This window comes from Staurois parvus, unplaced genomic scaffold, assembly GCF_062004578.1.
Source record: "Staurois parvus isolate SC_StPar_1 unplaced genomic scaffold, SC_StPar_1.0 ptg000192l, whole genome shotgun sequence".
NCBI classification, from domain to species: domain Eukaryota; kingdom Metazoa; phylum Chordata; class Amphibia; order Anura; family Ranidae; genus Staurois; species Staurois parvus.
The window spans coordinates 9,109,300-9,125,036 of record NW_028317988.1 but is presented as its reverse complement, the minus strand read 5'-3'; the positions used below and the strand labels follow the sequence as shown (position 1 = coordinate 9,125,036).

The window sequence follows — 15,737 nt, the reverse complement described above, 5'->3', positions numbered from 1 at the left end:
GACAGCCAAGGGAATTCCAATGAAGCCAGTAACAGGACTTTAATTGTTGTTGTTTGATGGGAAGTAGAGGCCAGACTCTCCCTGAGGACCTTTGAACAGAGCATCTGAGAAGCATGTGAGTGGTCTTCCCGTCTGAATGGGAGCTTATTGACAAACCCTTCCTTCATGGGGAAGTAATGTTGTTTCCGTCATGCTGTTATCAGTGAGTGGAGTTGGTCATGTCCCTCAAAACTAGTACGATTATGATGAGGGAAGTCTATCCCGTCTCTACCTGACCACTGAAATGTTACTTTCCTCGTCAGCTCATCCTTCACAGTTACTACAAATGAATAGCCAAGTAAAATACAAAAATATCAAAACCAATGTGTGCAGTAATATTCACCTTCAATACAGAGATTTCCCCCACTACTTTTTTTTCCACTAGATGTCCTCAGTCTGATGACTTCCTCTGAGCCCAGGTCATCCTGGACTCATCCCTCTGAGTCTGTGACTGGATAGTGAAAGGTGAAGCAGCACAGTGATGAGCTCATCATGCTGTGCTTTCTCTTCCTATCAGCATGCTTCTTTGCTCTTTGTAAGGCTTCTTCCATGCAACCATGCTGTACAGGGATTGGCAGAGGCTGATACTCAGGTACTTACACTGCTTGAATTTAAAGGCTTAATCCACCATTGGAACCATGTGCTATGTTGCTCCCATAGTTTTCTTTATCCACTTGCTCTCCAAACGATTTACCCCCTTCCTGACCAGGCCATTTTTTGCATTACGTCGCTGCGTTACTTTATCTGACAATGGCGCGGTCACACAACACTGCACCCAAATTAAATTTGTGTCCTTTTTTCCCACAAATTGAGCTTTCTTTTGGTGGTATTGATCACCTGGGCGGTTTTTATTTTTTACGCTGTAAACAAAAAAAGACTGACAATTTTGAAAAAAAAACAACATATTTTTGACTTTTTGCTATTAAACATGTCCAGTAAAACATTTTTAAAAATCAAATTTTGTCAGAAATTTAGGCCAAAATGTATTCTGCTCCATGTCTTTGCTAAAACAAATCCCAATACGTGTAAATTAATTGGTTTACTTGAAAGTTATAGCGTTTACAAATGGCAGTATATATACTGGATTTTTTTTTTTTTTATCAATACAACGGCACTGGGGGGAACTGACTAACTGAGCTGCCACTGCTATCCCAATGACACTAATACAGTGATAAGTACTAATAAAAAGTACTAATGACACTGGGCAGGAAGGGGTTAACATCTGGGGCGATCAAACGGTTAACTGTGCGCTGTTTTACTATGTTGTCTGTGTGTGCTTTACTGTGTAAGCACGCTGCTTTGTATTTTTCTGCTATGCAGAGCAATACAAAGCAGCGTGCTGGTACTGACAGGGGAGAGATGTATATTGTTTACATACAGACCTCTCTTCTGTCTCTGCTCCTTGGCTATCGCTGGGTGCCAGCAGGGAATATCCATTCGGGACCCGGTAATCGACAGCTGTAGCCGCCAATGGTGGCGTGGGTAGGTATTTTGCACAGCCCTGTCACCCTTTAGCAGTACTTCTGCTATAGGGTGGTCGGGAATTTTGTTACATTTGGTGTGGCTGTGTGTAGCATCCATTCAGAGATCCATTACTGCAGGATCTGTGAGTGGAAAGACTACAAAACCCGTTGGCCACCCCAGAAGAGAATCTCAATGAATCACAAGTCACACACTTGTAGTCCATCTTTTGCTTTCTCCACTTAATGTATGTCACATTGTTGCATAGTTGGTAAGGTTGAATAACCACTCGAGCACCAGAAGATTTTACCCCCTTCATGACCAGACCTTATTTTACTATACAACACTGCGTTACCTAAACTGGTAATTGTGTGGTCATGCAACGTTGTAGCCAAATTAAATTTGTATAATTTTTTTCACAGAAATAGAGCTTTCTTTTGCTGGTATTTGATCACCACTGGGTTTTTTTCAATTTATATATTTTTTTACTTTTTACGGTCTGCTACATAGTCAATAAAAAAAACAAAAAATAATCAAATTTCTTCATTACTTTTTCGACAAAATGTATTCTGCTACATAACTTTGAAAACAAATACCAATAAGTGTCTATTTATTACTTTGTGTGAAAGCTATAACGCCTTTTTTATATATACTAATAATGGTGAAAAGCGACTTATAATGGAACTGCAATAGTTGGCGGGCAATCTGCCACTAATGATGCTGGTGTAAACTAACTGGGTCTGACATCTCCACTGATATTAATACAGTGATCGGTGATAATACTATACACTGTCACTGTACTAATGACACAGGCTGGGAAGGGGTTAACATCTAGGGCGATCAAGGGGTTAAATGTGTGCCTAACTATGTGAATTATGTGTAAAGTGTACTGCTTTTTACTAAGGATATCTTAGTTTCTTATTTCCTCTGTACAGAGCCCTGTGGTGATTGTTGATTGTCAACTGTGACTGCACACAGCCGATAAGAAGGTCTCGGCCATGAATTATTGGCTGGGACTTTCTGACAGGCTCCCACTGTGGCAGGTGGAGGTGTGCGTGCCCCCAAAACCTGGAAACAGGGTATGTCGCTTTTCCTGTGCGGGATGCTCATCCGCATTACATTGTGGGCAATCCAAAAGTGGTTAAATACATCAGTCCATCCAATTCAACTCTGGGTGGGTGTATGCATTCAACTCTTCCCATATCCCTGTACATTGGTTATGCTAAGATGGCTATTTAAGAGTTCTCTGAATTTGTCATCACTTCCTGCTAACACAGTTGGTTATGGAAGGGAGTTCCACATCCTTACCATTCTAACAGTAATGAAGTCCTTACGCAGTTTGAGGTTAAACCTCTTCTTGTCCAACTTCACTGAGTCACCACATGTCCTCTTTTCTCCGTATGCTAGAACCGCCATTTAGATATTCATCTTTTGCTATCATATTTATATATTGCAATAATCTTTATATATTGCGATAGTACCCACTGGAGATATTCATCCTCACTTTCTGTCCCTTTGACCACACAGGAAAATAGCTCACCCCAGGGGTGACACAAGCAACAATTTCTGACAAACTGAATTGACCATACCCTCCTTGACATTTTATGCACAACAAGGAAATCCACTGGAAATAAAGTCAAAAGTACAAAGATAAGGTAATTAAATAAAATTCTGTTTTGGTTGGGCTATGTTTATTCCTCGAAAATTTCCTCCAGGTGGAATGATCCTTTAAGCATACGTTTGCTTTATTCCAGATGTACAGTAGCAGTGCCATTAACGTCTCCCTCTTCAGCCCCAGGGGAATGATTCACATACCAAAGAAACAAGATCCTCTTTAACTTAAAGAAAATTAAAAAGAAAATGGTCAACCATAAAAATGTTTTTCATCTCAATATTTTCTTAGCGTTATCATGCTAATACCCATCAGAATTTTTTTTCTGTCTTTTTTAACTTGAAGCTGAATCGTTGAGTCAACGCAAATATCACCGTTGTTTTTTTTGCAGTTATTTTCAATTACGGCATATTTGTGGTTCCCTAAGGAAACATATGGGATTGGCTGTTATACCTTTCAACCTACTAAACCCCTTTCAGCCTTCCTGGGAATAGAATCAGATTTCACAGTGTCAAGTGGGGCATTATACCACAACAACACTGGCAAATGGTCGACCCAGAACCACTTAAAGGGCCATTTTCCAGCAGGCCCTCCTTTTTTATATTTGCACACATTTAATGGTATCCCTGACCTCTGTACCTGCATTTTTTTCTTTCAAACGAAAGCACAAAACATACCCATTGGTGTTTACGTGATACTAAATTTATAAAGTTATTTTTATACATAAGAATACATTCGTTATACTTGCAGGCTCATGGAAAAGAATAGGTGCCCTTAGGGTAAGTATCATTTACATCTAAATACTCTTGTTGGAAAAACGTCAAAGCTGGCATAAAACAGGGGTATCCTTTGCTTAGTTTACTTTCAGTCTTTTTACTTAAAGAAAAACCAAAGAAACCCAAAAAATATGAATATATAATATATGTGGCCTTATTTAGTGATGAGATCTAGTGAGTTGGTATTTTAGAACTAAATAACAATGATTGGTAATGTGAGTTACAGCATTTTTCAGTGCAAGGAGGAAAGCTTACCACCCCTAGAAATCAGAATACTGTTCGATAAAGGTCTTATTCACACGTATGCATTGTTCTACCACTGCATTTTCCATTGAAATCATTGGTAATGCATCAAAAAACATCAGGTATATAGGTGAAAAGGATGCCACTCTACAGACCAGCCCATGTGAGAGTAAGAAGCACCTTCAACTGTCAATCCTCCACAAATCGCACCCTCTGATGCGCTTCACCCCATGGGGTGGGGGAAAAATGCATCAAAAGGCATGGTTTTCAGAGGAGGGACAGCTGAGGCCACTTCTTACTCTCAGCTCACATGGCCTGGCCAGGAAAGTGGAGTCCTTTTCATCTATATAGTATCAATATTCCCATTGCACACCTTCCTGGATAAGGCTTCAGAAGTAACGGGTGCTGAAGCAACAACCAGCTGGAATTGAAGACATCACAGATCAAATGCACATATTCACCAGCACACCAGGGATCATCAAATACATCCAAATCATTATTGAAGAATTATCACATCTGTGATGGACAGCAGAAATATTCTTTTATTTTTGTGTTGTTTTGTTTGTGGCCAAACAGTCAGCTTGTCTGCTTTGTCTACAATTTGGAGTTCCTGTGCCCCGCAGGGGGCGGGAAATGGGATTGATCTCAGCAGGGAGCGCAGACAGCATGGTGTTGTGTGGATGGGAAAGCCCCTATTGTGTGCACCAGGAGTTTGGGGGCTTGGTCAATTGAAAGGGCCATACTGTCTTTTTATGAATGAGAGAGTTTGAGTCAGGATCTCAGAGCCACTCCTGTCTGAGCCCTAGCTTGGAGATGCATTGAACTGTGCTTTGTTTTGTGCACTACTGGGACTTGTGGTCCTATACTGCCTGTGTAGTCTTGAAGCTGCGGTCAAGCCACACAGCCCTCTGAAGACCCGTGCAGAGTTCGTCCCCTGCTCGGGGCAGAGTGCTGTGAGGGGTCTGAGTTGCGGCCAGACCCCACAGCCAAGACTCTGCCAGAGCCTGCAAGCCTGTCTACTGAGCACCCCTGCACCCTTGCCCGCTGCTGGGTGCCCCTGGAAGCTGACCACTGGGAGTGTCCCTGGAAGATGTCCGTTGCTGAGTGTCACTGGAAGCTGTTCGTTGCTGAGTGTCCCCTGAAGATGTCTGTTGCTGAGTGTCCCTGGAAACTGTCCATTGCTGAGTGTCCCTGGAAGCTGTCCGTTGCTGAGTGTCCCTGCACACTGCCTGCTGAGTGTCCCTGGAAGCCGACCGCTGTGAGTGTCCCTTCACACTGCCTGCTGAGTGTACCTGAAAGCTGCCCGCTGCTGAGTGTCCCTGGAAGCCACCTGCCATGAGTGTCCCTACAAACCGCATGTTGCGGATTATTGTTGCCTGGACTACCCCATGGTGTGCCCAGTTATCTTTGCCTGAACTGCCCCACTGTGTGCCCGGGTTATTGCTAAATAAACTGCCCCACTGTGTGCCCGGATTATTGCTACCTGAACTGCCCCATTCTGTGCCCAGTTATCTTTGCCTGAACTGCCCCACTGTGTGCCCGGGTTATTGATAAATAAACTGCCCCCCTGTGTGCCTGGGTTATTGCTACCTGAACTGCCCCACTGTGTGCCTGGATTATTGTTGCCTGAACTGCCCTATTGTGTGCCCGGATCATCTTTGCCTGGACTCCCCCCTATTGTGTGCCCGGACGCTACCCTTATTACCCTGACCAAGTGTCTCACATCCTTCAATAAATCCCTTGTGTGTTTATCATTCTCCGTGTGTATTCTGACCTGCCTACACCTCCGTCACAACATCACAGAAGACATAGTGCAACATCTCAGAGCCACGCAGGACCCCTTTGTCAGGCATGTGATGAAGTGGTCCTGCACGGCTCTGAAATGTTGCACTATGTCTTCTGTGATGTGATCATTCTTCAATAAAGATTTGGACATATTCCGTGGTGAGCTGGCTGTAAATTTCACCTATATGCCTGACACTTTTGAAACTGTCTGTCTTGCCGCCGATACCTCTTCTCCTGGAGAGCACAGAGAAAGTATCTTCTTTTCCTGCTTAGAGTATCACTCTAAGTTTTTTTTTAAGCATCAAAAAATGCTTTAATGTGCATTTTTTGCGTGTTAACGCATCCTGTCATTCCACTCTGAAAAGAACACATAACGCGTTGATGTGTATTTTAATGCATGTGTTGACAAGTATTTTGAATACTTTCTGTTGATTTCAATGTCAATGTATCAAGCAAAAATACAAAGGTGTGAATCCAGCTTTAAAGAGATCTGTCTCATTGCCCATTTAGGCAAAAGTGACATATTCCTGTGATGGTCACCCCTACATCCTCTCATACTCACCTTCTCATGCTCCTTCAATGCTCTGTTCCCCTGCAGGAGTGTTGAATCTAATCCCTATGTAGTAGAGGTAATAGGACTTGATGTTTCAATCCCTATGGCCAATTGGCACTCTTGATGTTGGGATTGGTGTGGCTAAAAGGAAAATGGTAGGTGAGTAGTTAGGTGCAGGTAGACTTCCCACCTGTAGGTGGCTTGTGCCATCACTACATGGGAGGAAGAGTCCCATAAGAGAATTGATCCCTTTTGGATTACATCATTTGCCTTGTGATTCAGAAGATTCTAGAAGCTAGTGGGCTGAGGGTTGGAGACCAAGATCTGCTTATTCATGGCAGTCTGACAAATCCCAGGCATGAGGCCTGACAGTGTAGCAGATGGGCCCATAAATTTGAGAGAGCTTAGGGGGAGTCTGGTGATCGGGTGGAAGATAGAGTGTTGAGGATTGTGAGGCCTGGGAAGGGACCCAGGGGAAGGGGGGCTATGCATCCAGGCTGGAGCTGAGGAGGAAAGAAGGAAGGAGAAGAGTAAGACAGAGGAAACTGCAAGTCCTATCCAGAAGGAACCCTGCTCATAATGGAAGACTAGCACAGCTAAAGTGCCTGAACCAGTAGTCTTATGCAAAACTGAAGGGCACAAGGGACAGAGTGAGTACCTTTACACCCCCAGGGCCTATACGGGAGTAGGCTGCCAGATGCAATATCCAGCATCCTTTCACAGGGACAGTGTCACAGCTAACCTAATCTCTTGCTCTGGTACACTTACCCAAAGTAGCCAGGTGTGCTACTGATCTTTAAAGGGACTGATACCACATCCAGGATCTATTACTTTTTTTTGTCCATAATCACAGGAAGTTTGTCCTTAATCTGTTCTTCTAGTCAAGTTGGGCATCCCATAACCCCTATTCCCTATCCAAGTTGTTTTCCCCTAATGAAAACAACAAAAACAAGCCCATGGACTGGATTCTAGACTATGTGTTTGCTAAAAAATGCATGTTGCCTGACTGTGAAGGAAATAGTGGGATCCAAAATCCAACGGCTCCTTAGGTGGTAGCCCTACATTTGTTTGTGCTGGTGCGGCTAAGATCGGAAGGATTTAACCAATTACGCATTGTTTGACCATTTATTATACAGTGGCCATATTGATCTGGTAAGAGTCCTGTGTATTTATTGAGCGGAGCACTGATTGCTGGGTGTCTTTCCCGCTAAACAACCATCACAAGGAGCGGATTGTTGGGTGTTTTTTCCAGAGCTGTAATATTACTAAGAGTGGAACACTATGGCACTTCCTTTTAAATGTTTAATGGATAGATATGGACACCACTAATTGGTAATATATATTTGTTTGGACTTTGGTACACATTGATTTCACGGTCCTTAATTGGTTATAAATTGGGATTATTTCTTTCTGAAACAACACATATATGTTGATGAATTTATCTGTTCATACGTTTGGATTTACGTTTAAATGCTTATTGGATATATTTTTCATAACACATTGTAGCGCTGCAACAACATTATTGTGTATTAATTTGGTATCACAAATTTTTGTGCTAGCAGCTAACAGTCATTTCACCTGAGATCAGTTTTCTTTTCTTATACCACCATAACAAACTACTCATTAGTAATATGCCAGAGGTGGCTAAACCTGGCCGTGGTCCTTTATTGTGATTTAAAACAATTTACGTCAATGAAACTAACTTTCAGTAAACAAATCAATAAACCATATTTTACCAGAAACCGCCAGATCAGTTATCCCTGTCAATTGCATATTGTGGCTCGGCGTAATCATTAGCCACCCAAGGCTCACCACCACTGTGACAATGCAAACAAGGTCCACCAGAATTGATATGACTCCTAGTAAGAAAAGTATTGCGCTCACTGTGCATGATCCTTTTATAACAATGAAGTAAACAACAATTCACGTTATACGCATTGTGGTGACTGCAGGCCATTGTTCATTTGGCTCTACTATGCAATGCGTTGAGGTGCTATTAACAATTAATGGCACCATTATGCAACACATATAATGCAGGTGCATCAGCATGCATTGCCACAACACACTAGTCTGAATGGGCCCTGACAGAAAATACAAATTTCAGCTCACTTTCTCAACAAGTATGCCTTGTCATATTTACATAGCCATGCTCATCACAGCTCCTCCTCAGATATATAACATACATGCTGGCATAAAAAAAAACCTTCCTAAATTCCCCTTTTACTCAATTAAATCCATAGTCATGTGACCCTTGGGTCCTGAGTCTCTTCTTCATTTCCATGCACAGGAGATAGTTACATAGTTAGTCTGGCTGAAAAAAGACAAAAGTCCATCCAGTTCAACCGTTAAAAAAAAGTTATAATCCTATACCCACAGTTGATCCAGCAAAAGGCAAAAAAACCCAGCAAAGCATGATCAAATTTGCTCCTGCTGGGAAACAAAATTCCCTCCTGATCCCCCGAGAGGCAATCGGATATTCCCTGGATCAACTTTACTTTGTTAGTATCCAGTTATATTCTGTGTATCTAAGAAAGAATCCAGGCTTTTTTTTAAAGCAATCCACTGAGCTGGCCAGAACCAACTCTGGAAGATAGGGTCCTTCTTTAAGCTGTCCTGCACTGGGGCTCTCTCGGGATCCAGAAGAGAGTGTGCAGATGACTTCAGCACAACGGGGCAGGTTGGGACCAGTTAGCCTGAGCAAATCTACAGTGCTGTATTACTGGTCCCCACATCCAAGCACAGCGTTGGCAGGGACAGAGACAACACTGCTCCTACATAGATACAGTAGAGTGAGTTGACCCCCCCCATCACCAGGACACAAAGTGTGCCATTGGATAGCCAGGTGAAAATAAAAGGAAAAAAGCCTAAGGTTTGAACAGTGCAGTAACTAAGTGGTTAGCAATTCCACCTGGCAGCACTTGAGTCGTTTGCATGTTCTCCCTGTGCCTGTATGGGTTTCCTCTGGGTACTCCGGTTTTCCCCCACACTCCAAATACACGCTGGTAGGTTAATTGGCTCCTGTCTAAATTGGACCTAGTATATGAATTAGTGTGCGTTAAATTGTAAACTCTTTGAAGGCAGAGACTGTTATTATTATTATTATTATTATTACAGGATTTATATAGCACCAACAGTTTGCTCAGCGCTTTACAATATAACGGGAGACAATACAGCAACAATACAGTTCATTACAAGAGGGATTTGAGGGTCCTGATCCTTGGAGTTTACAATCTAGGAGGGAGGGGCTAGTGGTACAAAAGGTAGTAACTGTGGGGGATGGACTGGTAGGAAGAGTAGAAGATTCCAGTATTAGCTGAGGGTAGGATAAGCTTCCCTGAAGAGATAGGTTTTCAGAGATCGCCTAAAAGTGAGCAGAGTAGGCGATAGTCTGATAAATTAGGGTAGAGAGTTCCGGAGGATGGGGGAAGCACTGGAGAAGTCCTGGAGATGCTGGAGAAGTCCTAGAGATGTGATGTGAATGCACAATGTATATGTAAAAGCGCTGTGTCACTTGACGGCGCTATATAAGTACCTATAATAAATAAACTTAGGACTGGTAACCTGCAATATTTTTGGGTTTAAATCTACTAGAAAATCGTAAAGGACAACTTCAAATTAGTCCTAAGGTGAATGCAGACGTGGCAATAGAATCCCTTTTGTCCTTAAAAGAATACCACTAAGGGATATGATACGGTCTAGTTTTAAGTCCAGCTAATTAAAATCTACAAGTGCTGTGTAACTGAGAATCAGCCATCACCCACCACTTTCCCACAGGCAAGAAAGAAAGGACTTCAGTACAGCAAAGTCAGAACATGCTTCCATCACCAAGAACAGAAGCTGCAATTCATCTCCGCTTCTCCTTATCAACAGCTTCCACTTCTGTGTCTCTGCGGAATCATATTAGAATTAGATTGATCAGCACAATGTCACCTTTGGAATGTTCAAGTCTTTAATAATGTGGCACAACTCTTTTCGAGGGCAAAGCATGGATTTCTCCCTTTTCCCATGTTAAGGGGATAAATGGCATGGCAAATGTGTTCCTGTAATAAAGCTGGGAGGGTTATTTGTTTCACTAATGAGTCTTGAGAATGCCTTGTTTTATGTTAGCAGCTGTTTAACTGGTATTAATTTAAAAATTGTAAATAAGAACTACAAGGATAATTTGCATGCCTCCTGCCGAATGACAATTTATTAAGCTATAAACAAAATAATAAAGCAGAGAATGACAAGCGGAACATGAGGATAAAGTTTACAATTGGGACAAATGCTTCAAGTTTGGCGTTTGTTAAAGAGAGATTGAATTTTCCTATGCCGAGCATTTGTTAAGGGCCAATAAACCAACATTTTAAACTGTATCTAAACTCTTTTTTTTTTAATTTTTGTGGTAAAAACCTCTAGTTGTGTCTCTTCCTTTATTAGAAGTGACCGCAGCTGGAATTTTCTAGAAGAGGAATCAACACACAAAAGCACGTTGGAAGTCTGATAGTCAGAGGTGCCCAATGTGATTTTTGGAAGGGTAGGAATGCTTTCTTTGCTTTACCAAAATATCCAATTTCTTTATTTCACCAAATAAAATGTGTGTTGTGGCATTAAAGCGCCAATTCCTAAGTTCAAGGTAATAGAATTGATGTAGAGTTAAGGATAGTGTCATGGAGCTGGAATTTTCTGGCCTCCCTAGTGTTGCTCTTAGTGATCTTGCCTACAGTTGCCCCAAAGCAACTGCAGGTATTATTGCTTCAGTGTCCAGGGGTGAGAGGGTTAGCGTTTACAGGGCACCCAAAACAGCTACAAGTATTCCCTCCACTCAAATGACCGAGCTCCTCTCTTGGGCTATTGGTGTGCCTTCAAGCTGAGACTGTCAGTCTTCCGTTGTGTGCCTTTAAGTCAAGACTGTCAATGGACTGAGCAAACTCATCTGAAGCTGCTTCCCGTAACCACTTCCCGTCCGGTCATTGTATATAAATTGTCGAACAGGAGCATTGCAGGAGCGGGTGGCCATTTATAAATGTCTTCCCTGCCTGTGTGCGCTCCCTAGAACATCGATCGCTGTACGGGACCTCTGTGTGAGGTCCCGATCATGTGATCACTGATTGGCCTATCACATGAATAGTAGTAAGTGTCAGACCCCTGACCTTCTCACCAAACTCGTGACCGAAGGACTGGCCAATCTGAAACCGCGATGCCACGTGCGTAACAATGCCACACCCAGCTGCACCCTGCGCAACGATTTTCCAGCTAATTGGACCACAATCGATGTACCGGCAGCCTGAGCGATTGATACTGGGTCAGGTTAATTACGCAATTAACCCTTCACACTGCCACCACCTCCTTTTTGTACAGAGAAAGAGGAAACACGGCGATATCCGCAATAACACTATAATGGTTGAGGTAATCGTCTGTATAACACGGTTATTCAGAAGGTTAAACAAGCACAGTAGCGTTCTCTTTAGAGGCAGGAATTTGTAAATTGCAATACAGAGCTATAGAAACAGTTGAACACTTTCAGAAGGAAAGATTTATTGTTAAAAGGTCAAACGGGTGCAATAAAAATATTTACAGAAAAAGATGTAACTAAGATATATGTATAAATATACAGAGAGTAACAGCACAGCAATGAGATATCAGAGAGAGGTGAAAGGGTTAAGGTACTTGCCAAAGTCCTGGGTTAGCAGATCCAAGTTTCAGAGTAAAAGGGCACGGGTCTCCCAGGTGGTACTGATGTTAAAATGGGAGACGTCTTCAACTTCCTCTTCTTATGCCTGACAGCCTAATTTGTAGTTCCCCAGCAGGGGGTGTCTCTGAAGTCAAGGACCAATACCCTGTTTAGGGCGTGGAGGTCTGGGCTTGGACCTAAACTAGAGCCAAAATCTCATTTAGTTCATATTTTGGCTCATATCTTTTCCTATGCACAAGTGACATTCCACCCGTGGGTAGATTATTATGCAGACACGTTTGAGGATTGATTAGATATGAATTATGAAATTATACACTGAACGGTTCACAAGATCTATTTTTCAGCTTTCCTATGCATTCGAGACAAGGCGAGTGACCTATCAAATTGTTTGTCTTCTCTTAGCCAATCTGGCAATATGTCTGGTTTTTATGTAAGTCTCTCATATTCCAAGATATGAGACATAGGGGAAAAATGGACTTTTAAAAGTGTTATCTGGTCCCGCCTTCCTTGGAATGTCTTCAACTCCAAGGAAAGCTTGCCTTATCTTATACGAGGTGTTACATTTTACAGGTTCTTCGGACAGCTAGGCTCCAGCTCCCTTGGGGACTTTATAGCTCCTAGCCCCCTGCTGGGCCCTGGCCTCCTTTGACACTCCTAACACACATACACACTGGCTAAATTTCGCTGTGACTCTCAGAGAGGGAAGGGGGGAAGTATGAGGGGAGAAAATGGAGATTCTCAACAAAAATGGAGGCCTGCGTCAGTCTCTGGGTATACGCTGGTTACAGTTAGCAAGATGTCACTTCTGACATCATTGCTTACTACCAGGGGCGGACTGACAACTCATGGGGCCCCCGGGCAATAGGGGATCATGGGGCCCCTGTGTCCTTGCCCAAACTCAAAAAAGCCTATGAAAAAGGTACCAGGGGCATCTCATGGGACCCCCTACTGACCCCGGGCCCTCGGGCAGTGCCCGAGTTTCCAAATGGCCAGTCCACCCCTGCTTACTACTAGTGAAATCTGTGAAATGATCATAGAGGTCACATGGTACAAGGCTATTCACAACAGCCTTGTTCCACGTGACAAGCTGTGGCCAATCACAGCTCACACAGTATTTCTCAATGGCTGCAAGAATGCTGCCAGAGAGAAGGAGAAATGATTGCTTTTACAGCCTTTATGGGTGTAAAAACAAACAGTGTAAAAAAAAAAAATCTTCATCACCCCCCCCCCCCACAAGTAGTACAGTGTCACTATAACGACACTGTACTGCTAGGGTGACAGTATGTTAAAAAAAATAAAAAACATAATTAATAATATAAAAAAATAAAATAAAAATGTAAACTTTTTTTTTTTTAAATTATAATTTTTGGTTATAAACTAATTTTTTTTCACTAAAAAGAGAGATGAATAAAGTTTGGCCAAGATTTATGAAGAAATATTATTTATTTTCAAAATTTTATACAAAAACACTTTTTTTTCAAAATGTTTTTTCAAAATTTAAATCCCAGTGGTAAATAAATACCACCAAAATAAAGTTTTAGCTGTCTCAAAAAAATGCTAAAAAATTCATGTGGGTAAAGTGTTGTATGACCGTGCAATTGTCATTCAAAGTGTGATAGCACTGAAAGCTGAAAATAGGCCTGGACTGGAAGGGGGTGAAAGCGTCCGGACTTGAAGTGGTTAAAATACATCTTCCTGCCTTCCATGCCATAGCATAGGCCCTTTCCCAATCCTAGGGACTTGGCTCCAATACTGTTCATTCCCAAGCAACTGGCCTGGTAGGCAAGGGGCATAAAACATTCTTGTGATTGGTCAGGAAACAGGCAGAAGTTAACATATTGAATAATGTTAGCAGCTGACAAGAGCAGACCTGCCAAAAAAGATGGTATATAACAAATCCTATGCGGAGTAAATATTCACTATTATAGTGGATGCAATTATTTTATTGAGATCAATTAGATCATGAAAAGGTAGACATTGGAATCATGGTGAAAAACATGGATACACCCCTATTTATGGCACTTTTTCTTTTTTGTAGACATTAACGTATTCCCTAAGCTTATGAGAAACCCAACAAATGTTGAAAACTATAACAATTAGAGCTTGGGATGGCTACAGCCTAGTTGCAAAAACTAAATTTAGACTCACAGCACTCCATTTTTGGCAGAGCTACTATACTTTTTCCTTTTTTCATTCCAGTTTGTCATAAAAATACGGTAACACCTGCCTTCCCCCCAAGACGTCCTGTGTAAGGGTGATAACGTTGACTTTCCATACCTGGTATGTAGCCATAAAGTCACTCCGGATGATTTCTACCATCAGGGGTGTATTTACCACAAGGCAAACAAGGCATTTGCCTAGGGCAGCATTTCTCAGGGGGCAGCACTGAACCTCGGAAGAAGGGACGGACGAAGGGACACACGCGGCATGGGGACCTGGGGGCTTCCGAGAGATGCTGCGGGTCTTATGATGGTGTATGCACAGCCCAACTCTTGTTCCCAGGGATGTCTGGAGCTGTTAAGGTGAGGGTCTCTCTCTCTCTCTCTCAACATGGGGGATGGTGGTTGATGTATGGGGGGGCAGAGGTAGTGGAAGGCTTTCTTGGGTGAGACGCAGGGGTGTTTTTGCTCAATATCAGCCTCTTTCTGCAGGGGGCGCCAATTTTTTTGTTGCCTAGGGCAGCACAAAACCTAAATACACCACTGGCTACCAAGGTCAACTAGAAGACAGCATCCTATGTAGACACATCCAGCAACTCTTACAGATCAAGGCAGCTCACAATCCTACCTCTAGGATCCAGCGTGATGCTGTTTTATAGTTACAGGTGACAACAGTGCCTCTGTATACAGGGTATAAACAGGCAGCATTGTTACCCTTACGCAAGAAGTCTTAGGGGCTGAAGTTTGCATTATTTTTATGACAAGCGGTTTGGAATAAAAAAATAGACATACAGTGAAGGAAATAAGTATTTGATCCCCTGCTAATTTTGAATGTTTGCCCACTCACAAAGAAATGATCAGTCTAAAAATCGAATGTTCGGTGTATTGTAACACTGAGAGGCAGAATAGCAACAGAAAATTCAAAAGAAATGCATGTCTAACAAATTATGCACTGATTTGCATGTTCATGAGGGAAAGAAGTATTTGATCCCCTATCATTCAGCAGGCTTTCTGGCTACCAGGTGTCTTTCATACAGGTACAAGCTGAGATTAGAAGCAGTCTCTTAAAGGGAGTGCTGCTAATCTCATTTTGTTACCTGTATAAAAGACACCTGTCCACAGGAGCAATCAGACAATCAGTTTCCAAACTCTCCACCATATTTACCCAAGATAAGGATTTGCATACACCTTAAATGGTAACTCCACTTTTTGTGGGAAAAATAGGGATAATATAGAGCATGAGTGTCAAACTGGTGGCCCTCCAGCTGTTGCCAAACTACAAGTCCCATGAGGCATTGCAAGATTGAGAGTTACAAGCACGATTCCCAAAGGCAGAGGCATGATGGGACTTGTAGTTTTGCAAAAACTGTAAGGCCATCAGTTTGACACCCCTGACATAGAGTATACAATAACAACACAAGTCAAATTGTAATTG

The 15,737-nt window shown here is 42.4% G+C and overlaps 1 long non-coding RNA gene across 2 annotated transcripts in view; it reads left to right on the top strand.

Annotated features, from left to right (window-relative positions):
* The window catches only part of LOC149461801 (uncharacterized), a 56,918-nt gene extending 53,541 nt beyond the window's left edge, over nucleotides 1-3,377 (top strand). For both annotated transcript variants that reach the window (XR_016312779.1, XR_016312778.1), the window contains 2 exons: nucleotides 3,028-3,155; nucleotides 3,255-3,377. This is a non-coding gene — a long non-coding RNA (uncharacterized LOC149461801). The remainder of the gene's footprint in view (nucleotides 1-3,027; nucleotides 3,156-3,254) is intronic.
* The last annotated feature ends 12,360 nt before the right edge of the window (nucleotides 3,378-15,737 follow it).